General features: G+C 40.6%; 1 long non-coding RNA gene and 1 pseudogene across 1 annotated transcript in view; both read left to right on the top strand.

Annotated features, from left to right (window-relative positions):
- The window catches only part of LOC125963992 (uncharacterized), a 449,192-nt gene that overhangs the window by 286,012 nt on the left and 141,200 nt on the right, over positions 1-21,980 (top strand). The window lies entirely within an intron of this gene.
- On the top strand, positions 9,065-9,438 carry LOC101278574 (ADP-ribosylation factor-like protein 16; annotated as a pseudogene).

Here is a 21,980-nt window from a genome sequence, read left to right as displayed (position 1 = left end):
AGTGACAACATGGGTACAACCCATGCTTCCTCAGGTTTCACAAGCCTAGGGGTTGTAAATGCTATGACCCTAAAAGAAAGAAACTCCACCTCAGCGGATGTTCCCATCCACTCCCAGGGGACTTCCGCGTGCATCAGGGTATCATTAGGGCATTTCTTGGAGAGCCCCTGAATCCTCACACACATGGCCAAGGACAAGGTCTGGCAGTGGCTGTGTGGCCTGGCTCCTCTCACAGTACCCTCTTGCCTTACGCCCCTTTGGCCTTGTCTGCTGGGACGTCGGGTCCACCGTGTGCTCCCACCAGCCTCTGGCCGTTTGTGCCACACGTTTTGGCTGCTACTGAAATTGGAAAGTCATCTTGATGGCAGACGAGGCTGAGAAGGCTGGCGTCCTTCAGGGGCTAAATCCAATCTGTGTTCCATGTGAAAACAAAAGAATCTTTCCTCCAGCTTTGGTCTTAAACTTCAGAACATGAGTGGAAAACATTGCTCTAAATGCCCTTCCAGAGGGTTTGGTGGAAACAATCCTTTCAGTATCTATCACAGCACCATTCTCCCATTCCCCACATCCTCAGGACCCAGGCTTAAGTTCATGGTACCAGAGACAAGTGCTGGCCTCTTCTCAGTAGCTACACAGCGTTGTAAATCAACTCTAATACAAAATAAAATTTTAAAAAAAGATAAAATAATGTTTTGCAGTGATTTCGGAGGGGATGGAATTAGTCAGGACTGTGAACCTTACATGGTATAATTGTGTTTCACATCCTGAAGGCAACAGGAATGGCAGTTATAAATGTGGGGACAGTGACGCTTCTATCATTTTTAGCTCTTAGGGCAGCCTGGTGGATGAAAGGGTACCGGAGGTCTTGGGCCAAAATTGACAGAGAATCAGAAAATATTTTAATACTTACCTTCCCATTAGGGTATGTACTATATGTTGTTATCAATATTTGATTTAGCTACATGCAACAAAATTCCATTATTTGTATTTATGACATAGATGATGATTTATCACTTTCATATACATCCTGTCGTTTGATCCATGCAAGACAGGTAGCACGTTTTTCATTTGTTGGTTGAGGCAGTTAAAGCCCAGTGTAGTCTGTGTTAGAAGATGATGCTGCAGCAGGGACAGAGAAGTCACAAATTCCTTATCCTCAAGATGTGCCTGTCACCTGGGAACCACCCGGAGCTTGAGAGAGAACAGAGGGACCTCCCCATCCCCTCTTTGCAAGAAGTCTCTTCCCTGCTCTCCTCCCTAAGATGCACACTTTATAGTAACGCAGTCCCAGAGAGTAAACATTTGAAAGAAATTCTCATTCATATCACCTGAAATAGAAACAAAATCAGATTAGTTTACTTTTCTGAACCCATATATGCGAGTACTCTTAAATCATACAAATATCTCATATTGAATAGTCTTATTAAAATTCAGTTACTATATACATCAATCTTTTTTTCCCCACACCTCTTTACCTACCTCTCCAGGGCTATTCCACATCCGCTAAATAGATACAATCCCACAGGAAAGTGACACCACGGAAAGGGCAGAGTCTTTTCCCAATACCCTTGGGACAGCTGCCAATAAGAGCTGCAGCTTAGAGAAGACCCCAGGGCAAACAGATACAGTGACAGACCGGCTGACTGTGACCCAAGAGGTTTGCGTTTAGCTTAACAAGTTCTCAAGGAATTCTAGAGGTCAAATCTCTGCATCTCTATGTGACCCAACATCATGACGTTAACAAAATAAGTATAAATTTAAACAAAAAATCATCCAAGCCATTTGGCTTCCTATCTCCATCCCACTAACAAGTCCCACTTCACTTGTACAAAGACACAATTGTTACTCATGAAACGTTGTTTTTGTCTAAAATCTTTAAGGTGACTAAAGCAAAGCTCGTAACGTATGTCAAACCCATTTCTGTGAACTGCTATACAGAGTTTATTTTCTTTTATTGACTCAACTTCTTTAGAAAGTAAAATAAAATACAAACCAATGCTCTCATAAGTACACAGACCCATGAGATCATGCTTCCACTCCTTACTGTGGCTAGATGGGGGAAGGGAGATAAGAGGACCGAGAGCAGGCAAGAGAGAACAAGGAAACAGAGAGCAACAGTAAAGTCGCTGATAAGAGTACAAACGTGAGGTCACATCCTGCCCTTCATGTAAGCTTCAAATTTTTCATTAAGTTATCTAATAATTATTAGTCCCTCCCTAAATTCTAAGATAATCGTCTATATTATATAATGAGAAAAGTCTACCGAAGTGAAATTATTCTTTGGGTATAAGAGCTTAGGGAGGACCCCGTGCTTCGAAGGGCCTGCACTTGGTTTAATGCTCTACTGTTTTGATATTTCCATTCTTAAGAATTTGTGAACGAGGGGCCCTGTATTTTCATGTCACACTGGGTCCCACAAACTGTATAGCTGCTCCTGGACATCATGTCAAGCTACAGCCTTGCTACCTCCATTTAAAAAAAGTGTATGTGTGTGCAATCCTTGAAAAGAAATAGTGTTAGAGTATTTCCCAAAAGGAAGTATCCTTATATTTAGAACCTATAATCTTCTGAATTTACCAGCTTCTATGTTTGATGTACTGTATTTTATATTATTTTTAATCAAAATTTTCTCTTCACCCAGTTTTAGAGGGTGAAGAGAAAATGCATGGGAAAAAAACATGTGAATGAAAACTATTTTTCATTATGAAAAACTGTGAAGATTACAAGAATGGCAGTTATAAATATGCAAACACAGGTGCAGCTAGCATTTACACTTTTGGCGGCAGTCTGGGGAGGAATGGGTACTGAGAGGTCCTGGGTCAAAGGGAGCCTGGCATCGAAAAATAACTTAAGGAAATTCTCTACATTTATCAAATCGATTAAGGTTTGACTTCAACATCTTTCCCCAAACCAACTTTCTCACTCCCAATTCCCATATTTATTTCTAGATCTTTCATAATTGGAGATTGTGTGTGTAATGTCAGCTATTCACTGTGAGAATTATTCCTTGTGCAAGCTTCTTCATCCTCTTGCTTGGTTGGTGTTGGCTGGGAGATGCAAACAGCTGTGTAGTCAAGATGTTGCCATCTTCTCAGAGACTAATTTTATTATTCCAAGCATATTTTTGGCTCCAAATGTTACGGGTTGACCATCCTAAAAATTATGTTGGAGTCATAATGCCCAGAACATTAGGATGTGGCCTTATTGGGAGACAATCTTTACACAGGTAATCAAGTTAAAATGAGGTCATTAGGATGGGCCCTAATCCAATGACTGGTGTCTTTATAAAAAGGGGAAACTTGGACACAAAGACAGACATGCATAGAGGGACAAATGCTGTGAAAAGACACAGGGAGAAGACCATCTACAACCCCAAGAGAGGCCTAGAACAGATCTGTCCCTCAGAGTCCTCCAGAAAGAAGCAACCCTGCCAACACCTTGATTTTGGACCTCCTCCAGAACTGAGACAATACAGTTCTGTTCTTTAAGCCACCTAGTTTGGGCACTTTGAACAGCAGCCCTGACGAACTAAACATCAAGTATCTCAAATCTTCAAGGGCATACTTTGTGGTGTCCTAGGCTGCTGTTCTCTGTTCTGGCATCTCAGCAGACTGGTGCATGACCGTGGTTGGTTAGGTTTAGTATATATTGTTATTCTAATTAATAATAGTTGAAGTGATAAAATATTTTTTAAAATTTTCTTCTCTTATGTATAAGAATTGGTTAAAATTCTCCCTGTAATAAAATCCAGGAGGACTCTTACCCATTTAAATTCTGATATGCTTCCTGGAATGCCATAGAAATAGCTGGAAATATAATTAACATGCTTACAGTTGCAAACCACCTTGGGTATGCTCAGTGAAGTGTTTAGCACATGTGACTGTCATCTGCCCTGCAAATATAGAGAAAAAAAAATGCCCCTGCTCTCCATAAGACCAACTTTCGAACTCTTAGTCACAATCTACCCATTTTGAAAGAAGTTGCCTCACGTGGGTTTCCATTTCCTGAATGACTGGTGCATTGTTTTTAGGACATTATTTCTCTCTCTTACATGATCATTATGGAATTTACACCAACACAAAGTGTATCTACATGATGTTACTAGGCTATGGTAATCAGAAAGGGAGAAATTTATCCTAACCAATACTGCATAACTGTGTTGGATGCATTTTACTAAATTAACAAACTTGTCAGAAGAAAAAACTCATAGATACCAGCCATCACTGTTGGTAAAATTCAATAAATTTTCATCAGAACAACTTAAACATAACTTTATATTTTCTGGGTCAATGCTGAGTCATTGATTATTATTTTACATGTGTTTTCCAGTCAGTTTAGATTGATCATAACTAGATATTTAGGAGCTTATGTGAATTTTTTAAAGTACTTACCAGTGGGATTAATTTAAATGTCAAAAAAGTAAAGTAAGTAAAATCATTGTAATGAGCATCCCTCTCCAAATGACAACCACTAATGGAATTTCATTATTCTCCTCTAATGTAGAAGATACTCCTGAGGGTTACTTTAAGGAGTCATTTCTCAACTTTTTTGACTTAAGAATCACATTCATGGCAACGTCTAATGTTCTGAACCCTCTTAGCATTTTTTAGTCTTTTCATCATTTTTGCAGGGTATTGAATAAGAAATGGTATTAAGAAAAATCTTTTACTTAATATATATGATTAAAAGATATAAGATCTTTTACTTTAGATATAGACAGAAGTATAACTGAAAAAATAAATTTCACTTTACTGTAATTTTTAGTAATATCCATATTCTATGCAAGCAAATTGCTATCAACAAAACAAAGCTCACCTACTGAATGAGAGAAGATATTTGCAAACAATATATCTGATAAGTGGCTAATATCCAAAATATACAAAGAACTCATACAACTGAACGTCAAAAACAAAAACAACTCTATTAGAAAATGGGCAGAGAATCTGAATAGACATTTTTCCAAAGAAGACAAACAGATAGCCAACAGGCACGTGAAAAGATACTCAACATCACTAATAATCAGGGAAATGCAAATCAAAGCCACAATCAGATATAACCTCATACTTGTCAGAATGGCTAGCATCAAAAAGACAACAAGTAACAAGTGTTGAAGAGGATGTGAAGAAAAGGGAACTGAACCCTCAGGTACTGTTGGTGGGAATGTAAATTGGTGCAGCCACTATACAAAACAGAATGGAAATTCCTCAAAAAATTAAAAATAGAATTACCGTATGATCCAACATTTCCACTCTTGGGTATTTATCTGAAGAAAACAAAAACACTAATTAGAAAGGATATATGCACCCCTATGTTCACTGCAGCATTATTTACAATAGCCCAGATATGGAAGCAACCAAAGTGCACAACAATAGATGAATGGATAAAGAAGATGTCATATATATGTACACTGGAATATTATTCATCCATAAAAAGAATGAAATATTGCCATTTGCAACAACATGGATGGACCTAGAGGGAATTATGCTCAATGAAATACGTCAGAGAAAGACAAACACTGTAGGCTTTCACTTATGTGAAATCTACAAAAGAAAACAAATGAACATACGTAAAACAGAAATAGAGTTTTAAATACAGAGGATAAACAGGTGGTTGCCAGAGGAGAGGGGGTTAGGGGGAGGAAAGCAATAGCTAAGGGAGACTGAGGATTATTTTCCAGTTGCAAAATAAATGAATCATGGGGATGAAATATACAGTATGGGGAATATAGTCAACAACTAAGTAATGTTTTTGTATGGTAAAGTTCGTAACTAGAATTATTGTGGTGATCATTCTGAAATCTACAGAAAAAAATCACTACGTTGTGTAACAGGAATTAACATAGTGTTGTAGGGTCAATTATACTCCAAAACCGAAAAACAAATAAACTCATAGGAAAATAGATCGGATATGTGATTACTAGAGGCAGGGCAGTTGGGACTGAAGGAAGGCAGTCAAAGGTACCACAAACTTCCAGTTGTAAGTAAATCCTAGGGTGTAATGTACAACGTGATAAACATAGAGAGCACTGATGTATGTTACGTTTGAAAGTTGTTAGGAGAGTAAATTCCAAGAGCTCTCATCACACACAATTTTTTTTCTATTTCTTCAATTTTGTATCTACGTGAGATGATCGATGCCCACTAAACTGATTGTGATGATCATTTCATGATTTATGTAAGTCAAATTATGCTGTAAACCTGAAATTTACACAGTGCTGTATGTCAATTATATCTCCACAAAACTGGAAGAAAAAAAGCGAATTGCAACTTTTCACACTGACCATGTGAAGGCACACAATTTAATTTACTTGAAATAAATTATTTCATAAAAAATACATTTCAGACAAACTTTCAAATGACAGATGATGTTGGTTTAGTGACAATACGTACGAAAATGTAGGTTGAAATTTAACATGTTTTAGCAATCAAAAATAGACAAAATTTGCTTTCATAACTGTTACGAAATCAACTGAGAATTTTTTTTTTTAATTTTGGAAGTTTATATTTATGTTTTGTATTTAAAATACCATATCAGAGAGAAGGTTTTAAAGTGCCATGGCGAGCATTTCTTTACATACAGCCCATTTTGATGTGGCTAGTCTTTATTCCCAAATTGGATATAACAATAATATATTTTGCTTTAAAAATGTCTTTTGGGGCTTTCCTGGTGGCGCAGTGGTTGAGAGTCTGCCTGCCGATGCAGGGGACGCAGGTTCGTGCCCCGGTCTGGGAAGATCCCACATGCCGCGGAGCGGCTGGGCCCGTGAGCCATGGCCGCTGAGCCTGTGCGTCCAGAGCCTGTGCTCCGCAACGGGAGAGGCCACCACAGTGAGAGGCCCGCGTACTGCAACAACAACAACAACAAAAGTGTTTTGGAAGTTGTAGAGCCATCTTCATATTATACAAAATGTCTGTTCTAACTTACAGATAAGGCAAAGATCATTGATGCAAATGTATAGAATTGGTATTACCTTTATGTCTGTCCTTAACTTTTATGTTCCAAGATCAAAGTTCTTGAGCTTTTTGTCTTTCAGCAATGGTCAGTTGTAAGTCTAAACTAAACCATTAGTGTCAATGAATAAAGGGCACTGAAAGCTGTACAACTGTAAATGGAAGCAGAGGTGTTTAGCTGAGGCCTGGTTATACACATCAGAGTTCTCCTGACACCTTATCCCAGCCATTCAGGAGACTCCAGAGGTTCTCCTGCTGTCATGTTGTAAAGGGAAAAAATATTAAAATATTATTTAAGATTGGATTAAGATGGCTGTCTGGGTGTACATGCATCTATTCTCTTCCCTCCTCAAATACCTTGGAATAAAGAAAAAAAAATCTATATATTTAAAAGGAAAACTCATTAACTGAACTGTTAGAAAATAATCTTCCTAGCATACTAGGTAATCTTAAGAAGTTTCTGAAATAGAGAAATCAAACAGGATTGGAATGACAGAGATGCAAGACTGGAGGGCATCATAGCCCAATACACTGCAAGGGTTGATTGGCCAGTGGCTTTGGGAATGCTCCAAATTAAAAATCCAGTCAATAAAGAGAGCAGGAGGGTTCCCAGGGGTGATGGAAAGGACCATCATTTGTGTTAGTCTTTGTACGAGCAGTAGAACTTTCCCGTGGGCTAAAACAATGAGAATGAGCAGAGGACACAGGAGAGTTGGTGCTCTAGGTAGCCAGTGACCCCAGGAAGAAATGAAGCCGCAACACCCAGAAGAAGGGTCCTCAGAATACCCCAGCAAGACATGCTATGCCGGCCATAATCACCACCAGAGTCAGTGTTATAAGCAGCAGGCATTCACCAGTAGATGAACCAGCTCTCAGGTACCCACATGAAACAGGAGGCCGAATTATATCATCCTTAAAGCAGGAGGTAATGTGTGGTAGTGTCTAACGTTGGTAAGCCAAGAAACAAAGCCAAAAGCCTATTACTTAAAGTTATGGTGGAAAGTACTAGAAAAACTAAGAACCCAAACATTGAAAAGGGACATGACAGTGTTTCTGGACTGGGAGTGGATGAGGCAAGAGGCTGTTTTTCATTCTGTAAAGTTTAATCTTTGTTTCTGTTTTTCTTCTTGTTTTACAATATACATTATTGTAAACTAATGAATTATTAACAATGTAATTCTAAGAATATTCATTTTCTTTGATTGGTGTAACATTTTAAAACCAACCATCATGCATGTATAAAATGAAAGAAATTCAATAAAGATATTTCCATTAAAATAGCAGAACTTCTAAATACCTTGGAGAGGATATTATAAAAAAATAAGCAGGCTCGGTGTCATGGGCCTGGGGAAGATGCTGTTGGTGAAACGCTTGCAGACGATCCTTCCGTGCAGGGTAGGGGGTACAGCGATCCGGGGGGCACTGGCGGTGAGCAGGGTGGGGGGCGCCCGGGGTGGGGTCCACCAGTGCTTACTCCCTGGCCCCGCTCGGAGACCTTTTTTTTTTTCAGCACCTTTATTGGAGTATAATTGCTTTACAATGGTGTGTTAGTTTCTGCTTTATAACAAAGTGAATCAGTTATACATATACATATATCCCCATATCCCCTCCCTCTTGCGTCTCCCTCCCTCCCACCCTCCCTATTCCACCCCTCTAGGTGGTCACAAAGCACCGAGCTGATCTCCCTGTGCTATGCCGCTGCTTCCTACTAGCTATCTATTTCACGTTTGGTAGTGTATATATGTCCATGCCACTCTCTCACTTCGTCCCAGCTTACCCTTCCCCCTCCCCGTGTCCTCAAGTCCATTCTCTTCGTCTGTGTCTTTATTCCTGCACTGCCACTAGGTTCTTCAGAACTTTTTTTGTTTTTTAGATTCCATATATATGTGTTAGCATACAGTATTTGTTTTTCTCTTTCTGACTTACCTCACTCTGTGTGACAGACTATAGGTCCATCCACCTCACTATGGAGACCTTGACTGCCTTACACAGCTGAGCTCCCAGGATGGGAAGGGCAACCTGGGCGATCCTCCCCCGACGCGGCCCACGGTGGGTACCAACCTAACTGGACATGGCGGCTCAGAGAAAGATCACCATCCAGGAGCTGGGGGGTGGTGCATGGGCCCCATCTGGTCCAGTTACTATGGAAACTGTCATTCTCTCCTGTTCATGGTGGATGCCTCTAACCCCACCCAGCTCTCCGCATCCTCTGCACAGCTCCTGGGTCTCCTTTCGGCAGAACAACTTGAAGAAGCATCGGTTCTGATTCTCTTCAATAAAATTGACCTGCCCTGTTACATGACCATAGAAGAAATGAAGTCGTTAATCAGGCTCCTGGACCTCATTGCCTGTGCCAAGCGGAATACCACCACGTAGAAATCAGTGCCCGGAAAGGCACTGGCTTGTCAGAAGTGCTGCGCTGGCTCCAGGACATCCACAGAACTAATGGTTGACTGCAGGGTGGAGAAGCATGGCTGGCCCGCTCTGTGGCAAGAAGGCAGAAGCAAGCACTGCTTGGCCTCTGGCTATCTGTTGCTTTTATAAGGGCAAGTAAGCCCTAGAAGATCGGGTTCTGTGCTGAGTTGCAGTGATGGGTAAACTGAGGCACCCAGGTTATAGAAACTCCTGACATCTGCCCTCTGGCTCCAGTGCTGGGAGAGGAGGACAGGCATGCTTGGTGGCTTGTGTCCTACATCACCCTGGGATGGTTCTAGGGGATTTGTTCCCCTCCCCCCAGGAGAGCTGCTCTCTCAGCTCTGACAGAAGCTCCAACCTGTTGAGTTTCTGATACCGTGACAGTATAAGGAAGCTTGTGGGAAAACACCTATTGCTTGGTGCATTTGTGTCCTAGGGCCTCTGTAACAAATCGCCACAAATGGTGGCTTGCAGCAGCATAAACTTACGTTCACGGTGCTGGAAGCCAGAAGTGTGGAGGCTCTGAGGGAGAATCCGTTCCCTGCTTCTAGTGGCTGCTGGTGCCGCTTGGTGTCGTTGGCTTGTGGCTCGCAGGACTTGAATCTCTGCCTCTGTCTTCACGTGGTCTTCTCCCCTCTTTTTATAAGGAGGATGTAGGGCCCACCCTAAATCCAAGGTGGTCTCATCTCAAGATCCACAGTTACATGTGCAAAGATCTTTTTTTCCAAAGAAGGTCACCTTTGCATGTTCCGGGGGTTACAACTTGGACATATCTTTTGGGGCCACTATTAAACCTACTGCAGTCTGGTAAGAAAAAATAAAAAAATTTTACTCAATAAAATCTATAACACTTAAGAGCATAAAAATTAGGCTTGAATGTACTGGGGAGAATCCACATTACTTGATGAGAATAAGCAATCATAAAATATCAGATTTACCACGAGTAATCTAAAAAATTAATAAAAACTCCATGGGAGTTTTTAGAAAATAAAACTTGAAGGTGCTTCTTGATTTCATCTGATAGAGGTATACAAGAATATGTGTTTCCCCTAAAAAGTAGCAACTAAGGGAACTTGCCTTACAGAGGGAAAACATATGATAAAATTATAATAACTATGAGTCGTAGGTAAGGGCACATAAATAGGTAAGTAGGCCAAGAGAACAAAATAAAGTCCAATAACAGGCCCAACTATGATTATTACTTCAATGATCAAAGTGGCCTTTCTCGTCATTGGAGAAAAGACAGACCATTCTATAACTTATGTTGGAACAATTGGCTATCGATTGTTCAAAAAGAAAGTTCTCCCTCACACCATATGTAAAAATATATCATGTATGGATTAAAACCTAGGTTTACAAATAAAATTATAAAAGTTTTAGAAGACAGTATAAGAGAATTTATTTTTCTTTGGGTGGGAAAAGCCTTACCTAAATCCCAGGAATCAAAAAGGAAAACACGAAGCTGTGAACTCGCACGTATGTTCAGGAAAGGGATTAAGTTTGAGGTAGGAGGTGAGGAACATATACTGCATATTTTTGTATTATTTGAATCTTGTACAATCACGTTAACTTAATATGTTATCTATGTTCTTCACTTTAAAAATAAAGAATCAGTAATATCTCAACTAGCAGCTTCTCACAATTTCTTGTGTATGCCAATCTCAGTCTACCTCCGGGAACCCTGACTAGAAACCATTGAGTAACGCCACCTAAACCCCCTCTACCAGTGGCATTAGCCCTGCTCCCTGGAGCAAGGGGCAGGCAGGTGAAGGAATGCCCAGAAGCTACTTACATTTAGCTTCAACTTGAATTTGTTTCTTACTCACATGATAGATCACATCATTAGGGATCTGCTTACCCAAAAAGTAGTTTTGCAAGGAACTTACCTGGTTACTAGCATTATTGTTACATAGAATTTGCAAGTTGATACATTTCTTTTTGGCTCCTTTTAACTCCTTTGTTTGTTTTCATGAAACTTTTCCCTACCTCCTATAAAGTTATCTTTGTACAGTTTCTAGACTCTCAATTCCCCTATATAACATTTTCACTCCTCACAGATGAACCCAACCCAATTTTACCTTCCCTAAAGGTTTCAACTTTCCCGTTTTCTTAGTTCTATCTGTTTTCACAATTATATTAACATCTTTTCTAAAGAAGTAATGACCAATAAGGTGCAAAAACTGACACATGTCTCTCACTGATATTGACATTAAAAAATGGAATCTGTTACCCCTAATAAAACCCTATAATTTATGGGCTATATGGAAAAATCTTGTCAAGGCAGTATTTTTCTCATTTCTTTCCCCCTTTTTCTTATAACAATATTTAAACAACATTAAAAAAAAAAAAGGTCAGCACCTTTCCAACGTGCATCTGAGAGACTTTTAACTCTGACTTAGATTGAGTCTTGATTGTGTGCTTATATACTGCTACGATGCCTTGAACAGAGGAAGAATGAGATTCAGCTGAGCTGCATGTACTTTTCCTTTTGTGCTTTATGAACACCCATGTGTTTGAGAAACTGATTATTAATGAGTTTCATCATCTGGTCTAGCAATTCTTCAGAAATCCAAGATCTGTTGATAAACCTACAACTTTCAAAGTTGGCTTTTCTCTGATTTAAAATGCCTTAATCTGATATTTTACATTTAAAAGTTGCTGTTTTTTGAAACTCTAAGATGAAACTGTGCCTTTTTGAGTAGTCCTATTCTATTCTTGGTCCCTGGTAGGAAGAGTTGCATCTCTAACAGCTTTCCTTTTATGGGCTCCTAAAGTAATTCTAAAATGGGCAAGTTTTCCACATTTCATTGGTTATTAACTGCATCTAACCAATTGCAGGAGATCGACTTTCTCAGATCTCAGCCCCTCAACACAGATTTTGCTGTGTTTTGCCATGAGTTCTGAAGGGAGCTAACACAATGCATGTAAAATTCTTAGCTCACTGTCTGAAACATAATAGCTGCTAAAATATTATTGATTCTTACTGCTCCTTTGCATGGCATAATCACCACCAAAGCAGCACTTATAGTAATAGTAAACATATATTGAATGTTTATAAATGACACAGTACGGTGTTAAGCACCTTCCAGGGGATTAGTTAATGAAATAGATATAACCTTATTATCCTCCTTTTACAGATGAGAAAACTAAGGCTTTGAGAGTTTATTCAAGTTTAATCTGGGATGGAAGCCAGTTGCCTCCATAGCCGGGGCTCCTCAGCGAGGAATAAGACCAAGGATCCCTTTACTAGCCTAAAGTCACTATGGTGCAGAAGATGCATAGAAAACATCAAGAAATGAGCTACTAGGGAACTAATTTCTCCATAGAGCATGACATTCTATATTTGCCTTCTGTTGATTGCTACTACCACTCACCATAATGGTGCCTCTAACTGCAGTGCATCTCCTTTTCTGTGGCCAGTCTTTGAATTACGAATTTTCTCAGTTTTCAATAGAGTAAGAATTCAGCTTTGTGAGACGTGGGGAATTAAATAAATGAAAGAGGATTTACTGAGGTCAGCTGCAATAGATTGCTCTTCAGTGTTCTTCAGAATCACCAGTCCTGCTTAGAATCAAATGCAGCCCATGGACTTCCATTGCTGCCCAGAGTTAGCGTCTTATCACTCTGCTGAATTCCTTTCAATTTCTATGCTTGAAGTCATTGGTCTCACTTAGTTCCTCAACTTGATTTCCTCCTGCTGTTGAAGGCTGCTGAATAGCTGTCTGGAAAGCCACTATCAGCAGCTGTCTCTCCCCTGCCAAGGAAAGGCTTTAACAGTGAAAAGCTGCACACTGCTTCAGATTGCACGCATGTGTGATTTTCATAAATTGAATTGAAATGATTCAGAAGGAAAAAATGATTGAGAGGTGGTGCAATGGTGACACAATATCCCCATGAGGACTATGAAGTGATATCCCAAGCATGCTGTTCATTCTTGTTTCTACAACTACAGGATAATATTTATCTGGCTTTTGCATAGTGTATCAGGTGACAGGAGGAAGCCTAAGTAAGATGCTAACGCCTTTGCTGTATGTATTAAGCTGCAACGCTTTTTCTCTGGCATTTATTTACTAAATCACAGATGCTCAAAAGAAAAAGGACTTTGAGGTGTCTATTGGCATGTCTTTTTGTCTTAAGCACTGAGCTCTTAAAATAATTCTGCAACCTCTCTCGTTTATCTATGTCAGTATTTATTACGGCTTATTGTCATTTTTCATTAAGAAATATGAGGTACGTTTTCAAACATAAATACTTTAAATAGTAAATACTGCACTTCCCTTCTACTGACAGCCCCAACCAATAAAGGACCAGAATCTCACGACTGTCTGGTTCTCCTGTTACTGAGAGCTCATCAGAAAACGATAGCATCTGGTAATTGTCTTTGAGTAGAAATTTAATTAATAGAGTATCACAATTGACATCAAATGGAAAATAACTTTGAGGAAAAGTATGAAGTAGGGGGAACACATGATTTCTTCTTTCTTGATCAAATAAATCCTGTTCTTCATTAAAAAAAATAGGAGTTGTTCTACCTTCTGTCAGGATCATTCCAACTTTAAGGTTATTAATGTCCATCACTGGCAGATAGTACAATTTTCTATTAAACTAATGGTCATTGTCTACTTGGAGACTCCTCTTGAAATTATTCCTTAATGCCTACTTCATGAAAGGTAGATCTAAAGAAGGCTTTTTATGCAGACATAGAGAATGGATTTGAGGACACGGGGAGGGGGAAGTGTAAGCTGGGACGAAGTGAGAGAGTGGCATGGACATATATACACTATCTAATGTAAAATCGATAGCTAGTGGGAAGCAGCCGCATAGCACAGGGAGATCAGCTCGTGCTTTGTGACCACCTAGAGGGGTGGGATAAGGAGGGTGGGAGGGACATGAAAGAGGGAGGGGATATGGGGATATATGTATATGTATAGCTGATTCACTTTGTTATAAAGTAGAAACTAACACACTATTGCAAAGCAATTATACTCCAATAAAGATGTTTAAAAAAAATTTTTTTAAATAAAGAGGCTTTTTTATTGTTTTGGGGGCAGACCACCAGGTTTCATGTCTTACTGAATTGAATGTATTGTTTGTGACAACATATGTAAAGCTAATTAAGCTGTGCTTGACATGGTCCTAGCTTCTTCATCTGCACCATAAAAAGGCTAACCTAGCAGCTGTCTAAATCTATGAAGTCAAAAAAGGATCAAAGCAGAGACACAATTTCCTCTGAACTTGAAATGAAAATGAGTGTGTTTCCGGTGTCTATCAAACTGCCTAAAACCAAGTAAATCATTTCAGAAGAAGCTTTCAGCACTCTATCAAGGTGATGGAGGTAGTGGAGTGGTAAAGTAGAAACACGTTTACAACTTCATTTCTATTGACTAGATAAATAACCTCCATTATTCAACATGATAAAACCAACCAGAAACAGAAGTTAAGATGTTCATATATCAATCCACTAGTAGGACTTAAACTCCATCAGAGGAATAGAAGAAAATAAACAAAAATGGGAGGATAATGTCTCAATGTTATTTAGTTGTGATTCGCCTAGTGTTAGGTCACTTATTCCCAGATACGCATGACTAGCTTGTTGCATATCTATTTAGTTTGAATGCAAAATTTGCATGAATACACGTAATAATATTTATGAGCCAAGTAATGTGCTGCATGCTTTACATATACAGTGTCCTTTAATTTGCCCAACAAAATTGTGATGCAATTTTTATTATCACTATTTTAAAGATGAGAAAACTGAGCATTGATAGAATTGAAAAATAACTTCCCAACCATCCAGAACTAGTAAGTAGTGAGTTCAGGATTCAAGTCCTCATCTATTTAATCTAAAGCCCATATTTTAAATCATTTACAATCATTACCCTAAAGTTCTCTATGTGATAATATAATCTTGGATAAGATGAGAAAAAAAAACAGGTTTTAAGACTGTGTGCTCTGAATTTTCTGACACAATATGGTTATGATTTTCTCCATTTGACAAAAAGAGAAGCATTAGCCTAATTATGCTTACGGCTCATGGCAGATATCTCAATCTGACCAGAGAAATCCTTTCTTATTTTTTTTAGTTGGAAGATACTTGATTTACAATGCTGTGTTACTTTCTGCAGTACAGCAAAGTGAGTCAGTTTTATATATATATATATATGTAAAAAATATCGTGTGATATCGCTTATATGAAGAGTCCTCTCTTATTTCTTTTAGTAGCCAGTCTCTGTGAATGTGGATTTAAGCCATTGAAGCTTTACAATTTTATAAGGCAAAAAAGAAAGAATCCCTACTTTTCTGATAGCAGCTTGGATGAAAAAGGCTAATGAGAGGCTCTCATGTAAGTGTTCTGTAACTTTTTGTGCCATGAATTGCACTATATAGTCTGAGGAAGCCTATGGACCTCTTCTCAGAAAGATGTTTTTAAATGCATAAAATAATCTACATAGGATTACAAAGGAAGCCAACTGTATAGAAATTTAGTTATCAAGAATTTTTAAAAAACAATACAGTAATATATGAATTTCTTTATTATACATTAAGTAACAAGACCTAGTGGCATGTCTAATAACTACCGCACATTTGAAGCAGGGGTGGATGCAGAAAACTATTGGAAGATCTGTCACTACTGTAATGTTCTATTCCTTTAAGTATTACCTGCACATTTTAATATGAATACTTGACTTAGTCTCAAACTAATCAACACTTCTACCCTCCTCCCAAATAATGTAAGAGATTTTAGAAAGCTTTAACCACTTATCTTCTGAATTACATGATATTGTTGTCCACTATTTCCATACCACTTTCTAGCTATACCTCCAAAGTTAGTTGTTACTATTTTTGTGGTTTTAAACAATTAATGATTATTTTGATTTTTCCACATGTTGACCATTAAAAAAAAATTACCATTATTATTTGCACTTCATTATTTGCTTCTGTGCTCAATTTCCTTCATTCAAAAGTATATCTATGGGCTTCCCTGGTGGCGCAGTGGTTGAGAGTCCGCCTGCCGATGCAGGGGACACGGGTTCGTGCCGCGGTGCGGGAAGATCCCACATGCGGTGGAGCGGCTGGGCCTGTGAGCCATGGCCGCTGAGCCTACGCGTCCGGAGCCTGTGCTCCGCAATGGGAGAGACCACAGCAGTGAGAGGCCCGTGTACTGCAAAAAAAAAAAAAAAGTATATCTATTAGTAATTCTCATTAAACTTTACAGGGTCTGTGAATGGTAAACACCACCAGTATCTGCCAAAAATGTTTGCTTCGCCCTGAATGCTGAAAGGTATTTTAACTGCATATAGAATTCTAGATTGAGGGTTATTTTGTTTAAAATAAATTAAAGATAGTATTCCCTTTGTCTGGTTTTTATTATACAGATAAAGCAAGAATAGGATGGTTTGAAACAAAAAACTTCTTGGTATGAGAAAGAGCTCTTAGAAATTTAAATATGGTAGCTGAAATTTAAACATGCAATGAAGATTTGTACTATCTGCATCAATAACCTTTCCCTGATGTATTAATTTTCTATCACTGCTGTAACAAATTACCAAAATTTGGTAGCTTAAAACAACGCAAATTTCTTATTTTAAAGTTCTGGAGGCCAGCTGTCCAGCAGGGTCTCATTAGGCTAAAATCACAATGTTGTCAGCCTTCTTTCTGGAGACTGTAGGAGAGGATCAGTTTTCTTGCCTTTTCTAGCTTCTAAAATCCTTCTAGAATCCATCCCCATCACTTGGCACATGGGTCCCTTCCTCCATCTTTAAAGTCAGCCATGGTGAGTTGAGTCTTTCTCACATTACAACACTCTGACCTCCTCTTCTGCCTCCGTCTTTCATACGTAAGAACTTTTGTAATTACATCGGGCCCACCTAGATAACCCATGAGAATCTCCCTAGTTTAAAGTCAGTGGATTAGCAAACTTAATCCCGTCTGTATCCTTCAATTTTAAAGTGTACTGCTTGCAATATCAGAGGGTGTTACCCCTGGAAACATAATAGAATCAAACAATTAGGAGAGGCCACTGGGAAATTAAGTCTGGATGCCTCTCCAATGGCACATATTCTTGGGAGCTATCTGGATTGCCTTAATCACACGACAAAGTCATATATTGAAATTGGAAGCCTTGACTGGAATACCACAACATGTCATGCTGACCACTTTGAAAGCCTTTATTAGCTATAGTTGTTTTGCTCAGTCGGAGTGTCAACTCTTTTAACCTCTCCCATCTGAATTCTACATATCCTTTCAGGCTCAACTTTGGTCCATCTTTACCATAAAACATTTTTTTTTTTTTTTTTTGCGGTACGCGGGCCTCTCACTGCTGCGGCCTCTCCCACTGCGGAGCGCAGGCTGCGGAGCACAGGCTCCAGATGCGCAGGCTCAGCAGCCATGGCTCACGGGCCCAGCCACTCCGCGGCACGTGGGATCATCCCGGACCAGGGCACGAACCCACGTCCCCTGCATCGACAGGCGGACTCTCAACCACTGCGCCACCAGGGCAGCCCGCCATAAAACATTTTTTTTTTTTTTTTTTTTGTGGTACGCGGGCCTCTCACTGTCGTGGCCTCTCCCGTTGCGGAGCACAGGCTCCGGAAGCGCAGGCTCAGCGGCCATGGCTCACGGGCCCAGCTGCTCCACGGCATGTGGGATCTTCCCGGACCGGGGCACGAACCCATGTCCCCTGCATCGGCAGGCGGACTCTCAACCACTGCGCCACCAGGGAAGCCCGCCATAAAACATTTTTGATTGCTTCAACCCCAACGGGCTCTCCCTTTTCCAAATTCCTATCAGTCTATAGTCTATATTTTATTATTTTGCTTCTAAGTACTCTATTGTTTACTGTTGTTTCATTGTCATCATCTTTGCTCCCATGTAGTGAGCCCCCACTATGGAATCAGGCTCTGCTCTAAATGCATTTTGAGCACTACTTCAATTCTCATAACTACCCTTCAAGGTAGTTATTATTATCCTCAGTTTGTGGTGGAGAAAATAGAAACTCAGGAGGTAACATCTGGCACCCAGGTTCAGACAACCTGAAAGTGGGGGAACAGGAATTTGAACCCAATCTGCCTGACACGAATCTGGTGCCTCTGATCCTTTTCCTATACTGCTCCAGACAATGTTTGTTTTGCTCTTAGGCTATAAGCTCCTCCATGGTAGGGACTCTATTTTTCTGAAACTCCCACAGCATCTAGCACAGACTTAAGCCTAAAGCAGGAGTCCAATGCAAGGATGGCATGGCAGGTTCGGCAAAAACATGGACTTGAAGCAGAATAGTGCCATAAGCAATGCAAACAGCCCCAGCTTTGGTTTATTGCATGAGTGAAGTGATTATACAAGAAGTCAAAGAACCTATTTCAACAGCTTTTATTTTATGCCTTTAAAGGATGCCCGGTAGGTTAGGAAAATTTGGGGAATTCCCTTTAGTGGTTTTGCAAGGATGACTATGGTAACCTCGGTCAACGAGTCACCTAGCTAAACCTATGGAACCAGAAGAACACCAATGCCTGCAACCAGAGGGTTTACAAAGTTTCAATATCCAACCAGTTGGTGCTAAAATAATTTCAAATAATTTCTCTCAAAGGAGTGCTCTGTGGTTATGCCCAAGTCTCAGTGGGCCTGCTCCCTGCTGCCCTCAGTCAACCCTTCAGGGAAATTGAAGTGCTAGTTCACAGATCCCATCCTGGTATGAAATTCCAGAGCACTTACACTTGTGTTTAATGATAATAATTAAGGATTAAAAAGGGCTCTTCAGTGCACACAGATAATGCATTTTTTAGCCATGCAGAAACATATCATTTCTTAGATCAGAGCATCTTCTAGTATAAAGTGTCCCAAATCTGTGCCTTGCCCAGAGGGGCACAGATGCACCCAAACATATTTTTCAGACATTCATGCACTTTATGTTCATGTGGTTGCAAAAGAACAGACAAAAGCCCTCCTGGAATCTGTGGAAACTGCAATGATGAGCTCATTCGTGGGCTGCCCCTCAGATACGACTGCTGTAGGTGAATTGGCCAAGCTCAGACTTGGACAAGCAGATAATGTGAAGGAAAGAGGGAAGGTGCCATTGCTGAAAAGCAGGCCCTTGGGCCAAGATAGGGCCTGTAGAAACCCCCAGGCGATGCAGGAAGCCTGTGGGAATACTTCCTGCCCTGTGTGAACATCCTGCTTTGTTTCTGAAGAGGGTGTTTGGCACAGGGTAGGTGTTTGTGGGTTGGATGAAGCTGCTTCTCAGCTCACTGGCACAGGGTCCTCCCATAAAATGGGCATATAACTGGGGCTAGAAATATGCAGAATTATAGTTGGTGATGCTTTTAGAGTTTTTATTAAACCCTAGTCTACCCAGCCCACTTTGTTATTTTACTCTTTCCATCCAGCTCTGTGGGTCTGGATGCGGTTTCCACATGTGGCAGAATCCCCCACTCTGGCCTCCAGTCCGCTCTCTCCCAGAGTCCTGCCAGGGTGAGACTTGGCACATTTTCCTGTGTCCCATCCCCTCCACACCGTGCCCTGGCTACACCGCCAGTGTGACACCAGGGCTTCCCAACCCGTATGCCTCTGCACACCCTGAAAATGCGTGAAGGGTGGTCTGAAACGGTCAGGGCGTCAGTTTGGGGGACAGGCAGGGCCTGGGGCACAGGAGCCACGCCCTCCTATGTCCTTACCCCATACAGCTTCTAGGAACAGCAGCTTTCTCTGTTGGCCCCAGCGAGTCACATAACTGGTGTCATTTTCTGTGAGTGTCCTGAGAAGATTCAGAGGCACTGTTAATTGCTGCCAATATAATCAATGAAGGCAAATGCCTATCTGCAGAAGTTTTTAATTTTTGGTGTGCATCAGATTTACTGACTAAGCTTTTAAAATTATGATGCCAATTCCCTATCCCCTGAAATTCTAATTCAGTCAACATGGGGATTAGAATCTGCATTTGAATTAACCCCCCTGAGCTATCTTTCTGAACCTCATATTTATTGAGATAGAGGAGGCATTTTTAGCCAATAATCCCCAAACCTGGCAGATTTATCTCTTGCTCATGATACATGTGTTTCTAACACAGACTGGCATGTGTGTATAGGATGTAGGTGGGGGAAATCACAGATAGGGAAACGGAGGCCCACAGAAGTGAACTGACTTTCTCAAAATCACAGAGAAAGTTGGAAGGATCGAGGCCTTGTTCTACAGTTGGCACTTCCGCCACTATCCCACACTATCTTCCTTTTTCAAGCTTTAACATGAGTTAAGAGAGGGCTACTCCCTCAGCAGAACCCTGACATACTAGAAAAATGGGCTTGAGGAAGGGAGTGGAGTCAGGACTGTGATGGGAGTTGAAGAAGAGGCTGCCAATATCACGGAAAAGTGCCAGGTGAGGATTATATTACCTTTCAATAGTGTATTAAAGAGTTACTAAATTGGGGAATTAGGAATCTTAACTTAGTATAAAATCATAACTTTTGAATTGGATAGAGATATTAGAGGTTATCAAGTCTAATCTCCAGACGAGGAGAATGAGTGCCCTGAATGAATCCTAATCGTGATGGAGCTATGACCAAAACCCGACTCGATCAAGGTCAGTGGGCCTTCTGCTACTTTGCCTTCCCGAGTCCTTGGTATGTTTTCCTGGCATGGCTTATAGGATCCCAGTTAAGGAAACTCATCATCTGTCACTTTTGAGGAAACAGGACTTTTCTGTGTAGCAAACTCATCTACTCAGACCACAATGGTCTCCATATCCTCACAGGTGCTTCCAGTGCTCTCAGAGATTCTGAAGAGGGGGCAAGAGACACTTGGCATCTGTTACATACCAGCAGCTAACATAACTGCTGGCAGTAGTAGGCTCTGAATAAATGGTTGATGATGGATGGCATAATACAGAATCTGCCTTTCCATGAACTCCATGGACTATTTTCCTGCATATTGCGTTATTCAAGATGTTAGTCTTATGTGGCAAACAGCCCTAAAGTTTTTGATCTTTTTTGGGTTTTTTGTTTGTTTGTTTGGTTGGTTTTTTTTGTGGTATGCGGGACTCTCACTGTTGTAGCCTCTCCCATTGCGGAGCACAGGCTCCGGACGCGCAGGCCCAGCGGTCATGGCTCACGGGCCCAGCCGCTCCACGGTATATGGGATCTTCCCGGACCGGGGCACGAACCCGTGTCCCCTGCATCGGCAGGCGGACTCTTCCAGGCGCCACCAGGGAAGCCCTGATCTTTTTTCCATGTATCAGCAGTAACATTCTGAGGGTTTTTTTGTTTTGTTTTGTTTTTTAATGTATCTTGAACAACTCTCTAAATTCTAATATGCTACAATCTCTTTCGGGACACAGACTGTGTTATTTACCTCTTCACACCTAGAACAGAGTCTGGTACATAGTGTATCCCAACTGAATGGATGAAGGATGAAGGACTGTCTTCCCCTCTCCACCTTCCGTGCCCTCCTCTCTCCTTTATCCGCACATGCTTACAGGAGTCCTCAGTAGCTGGTCAGAAATCTCGCAGCTGTCATGGAGCTGAGCAGTTCAGTGGTATTTGTGTGTGTGTGTGTGTGTGTGTGTGTGTGTATAAAATATACGGGGGCACCGCTCCGCATGAGAAATCTGACAAAGGACATGGAATCTGT

This window comes from Orcinus orca, chromosome 3 (genome assembly GCF_937001465.1).
Source record: "Orcinus orca chromosome 3, mOrcOrc1.1, whole genome shotgun sequence".
Classification (NCBI taxonomy): domain Eukaryota; kingdom Metazoa; phylum Chordata; class Mammalia; order Artiodactyla; family Delphinidae; genus Orcinus; species Orcinus orca.
The sequence above is the reverse complement of the archived record's forward strand: the minus strand, read 5'-3'. Positions and strand labels throughout refer to the sequence as shown.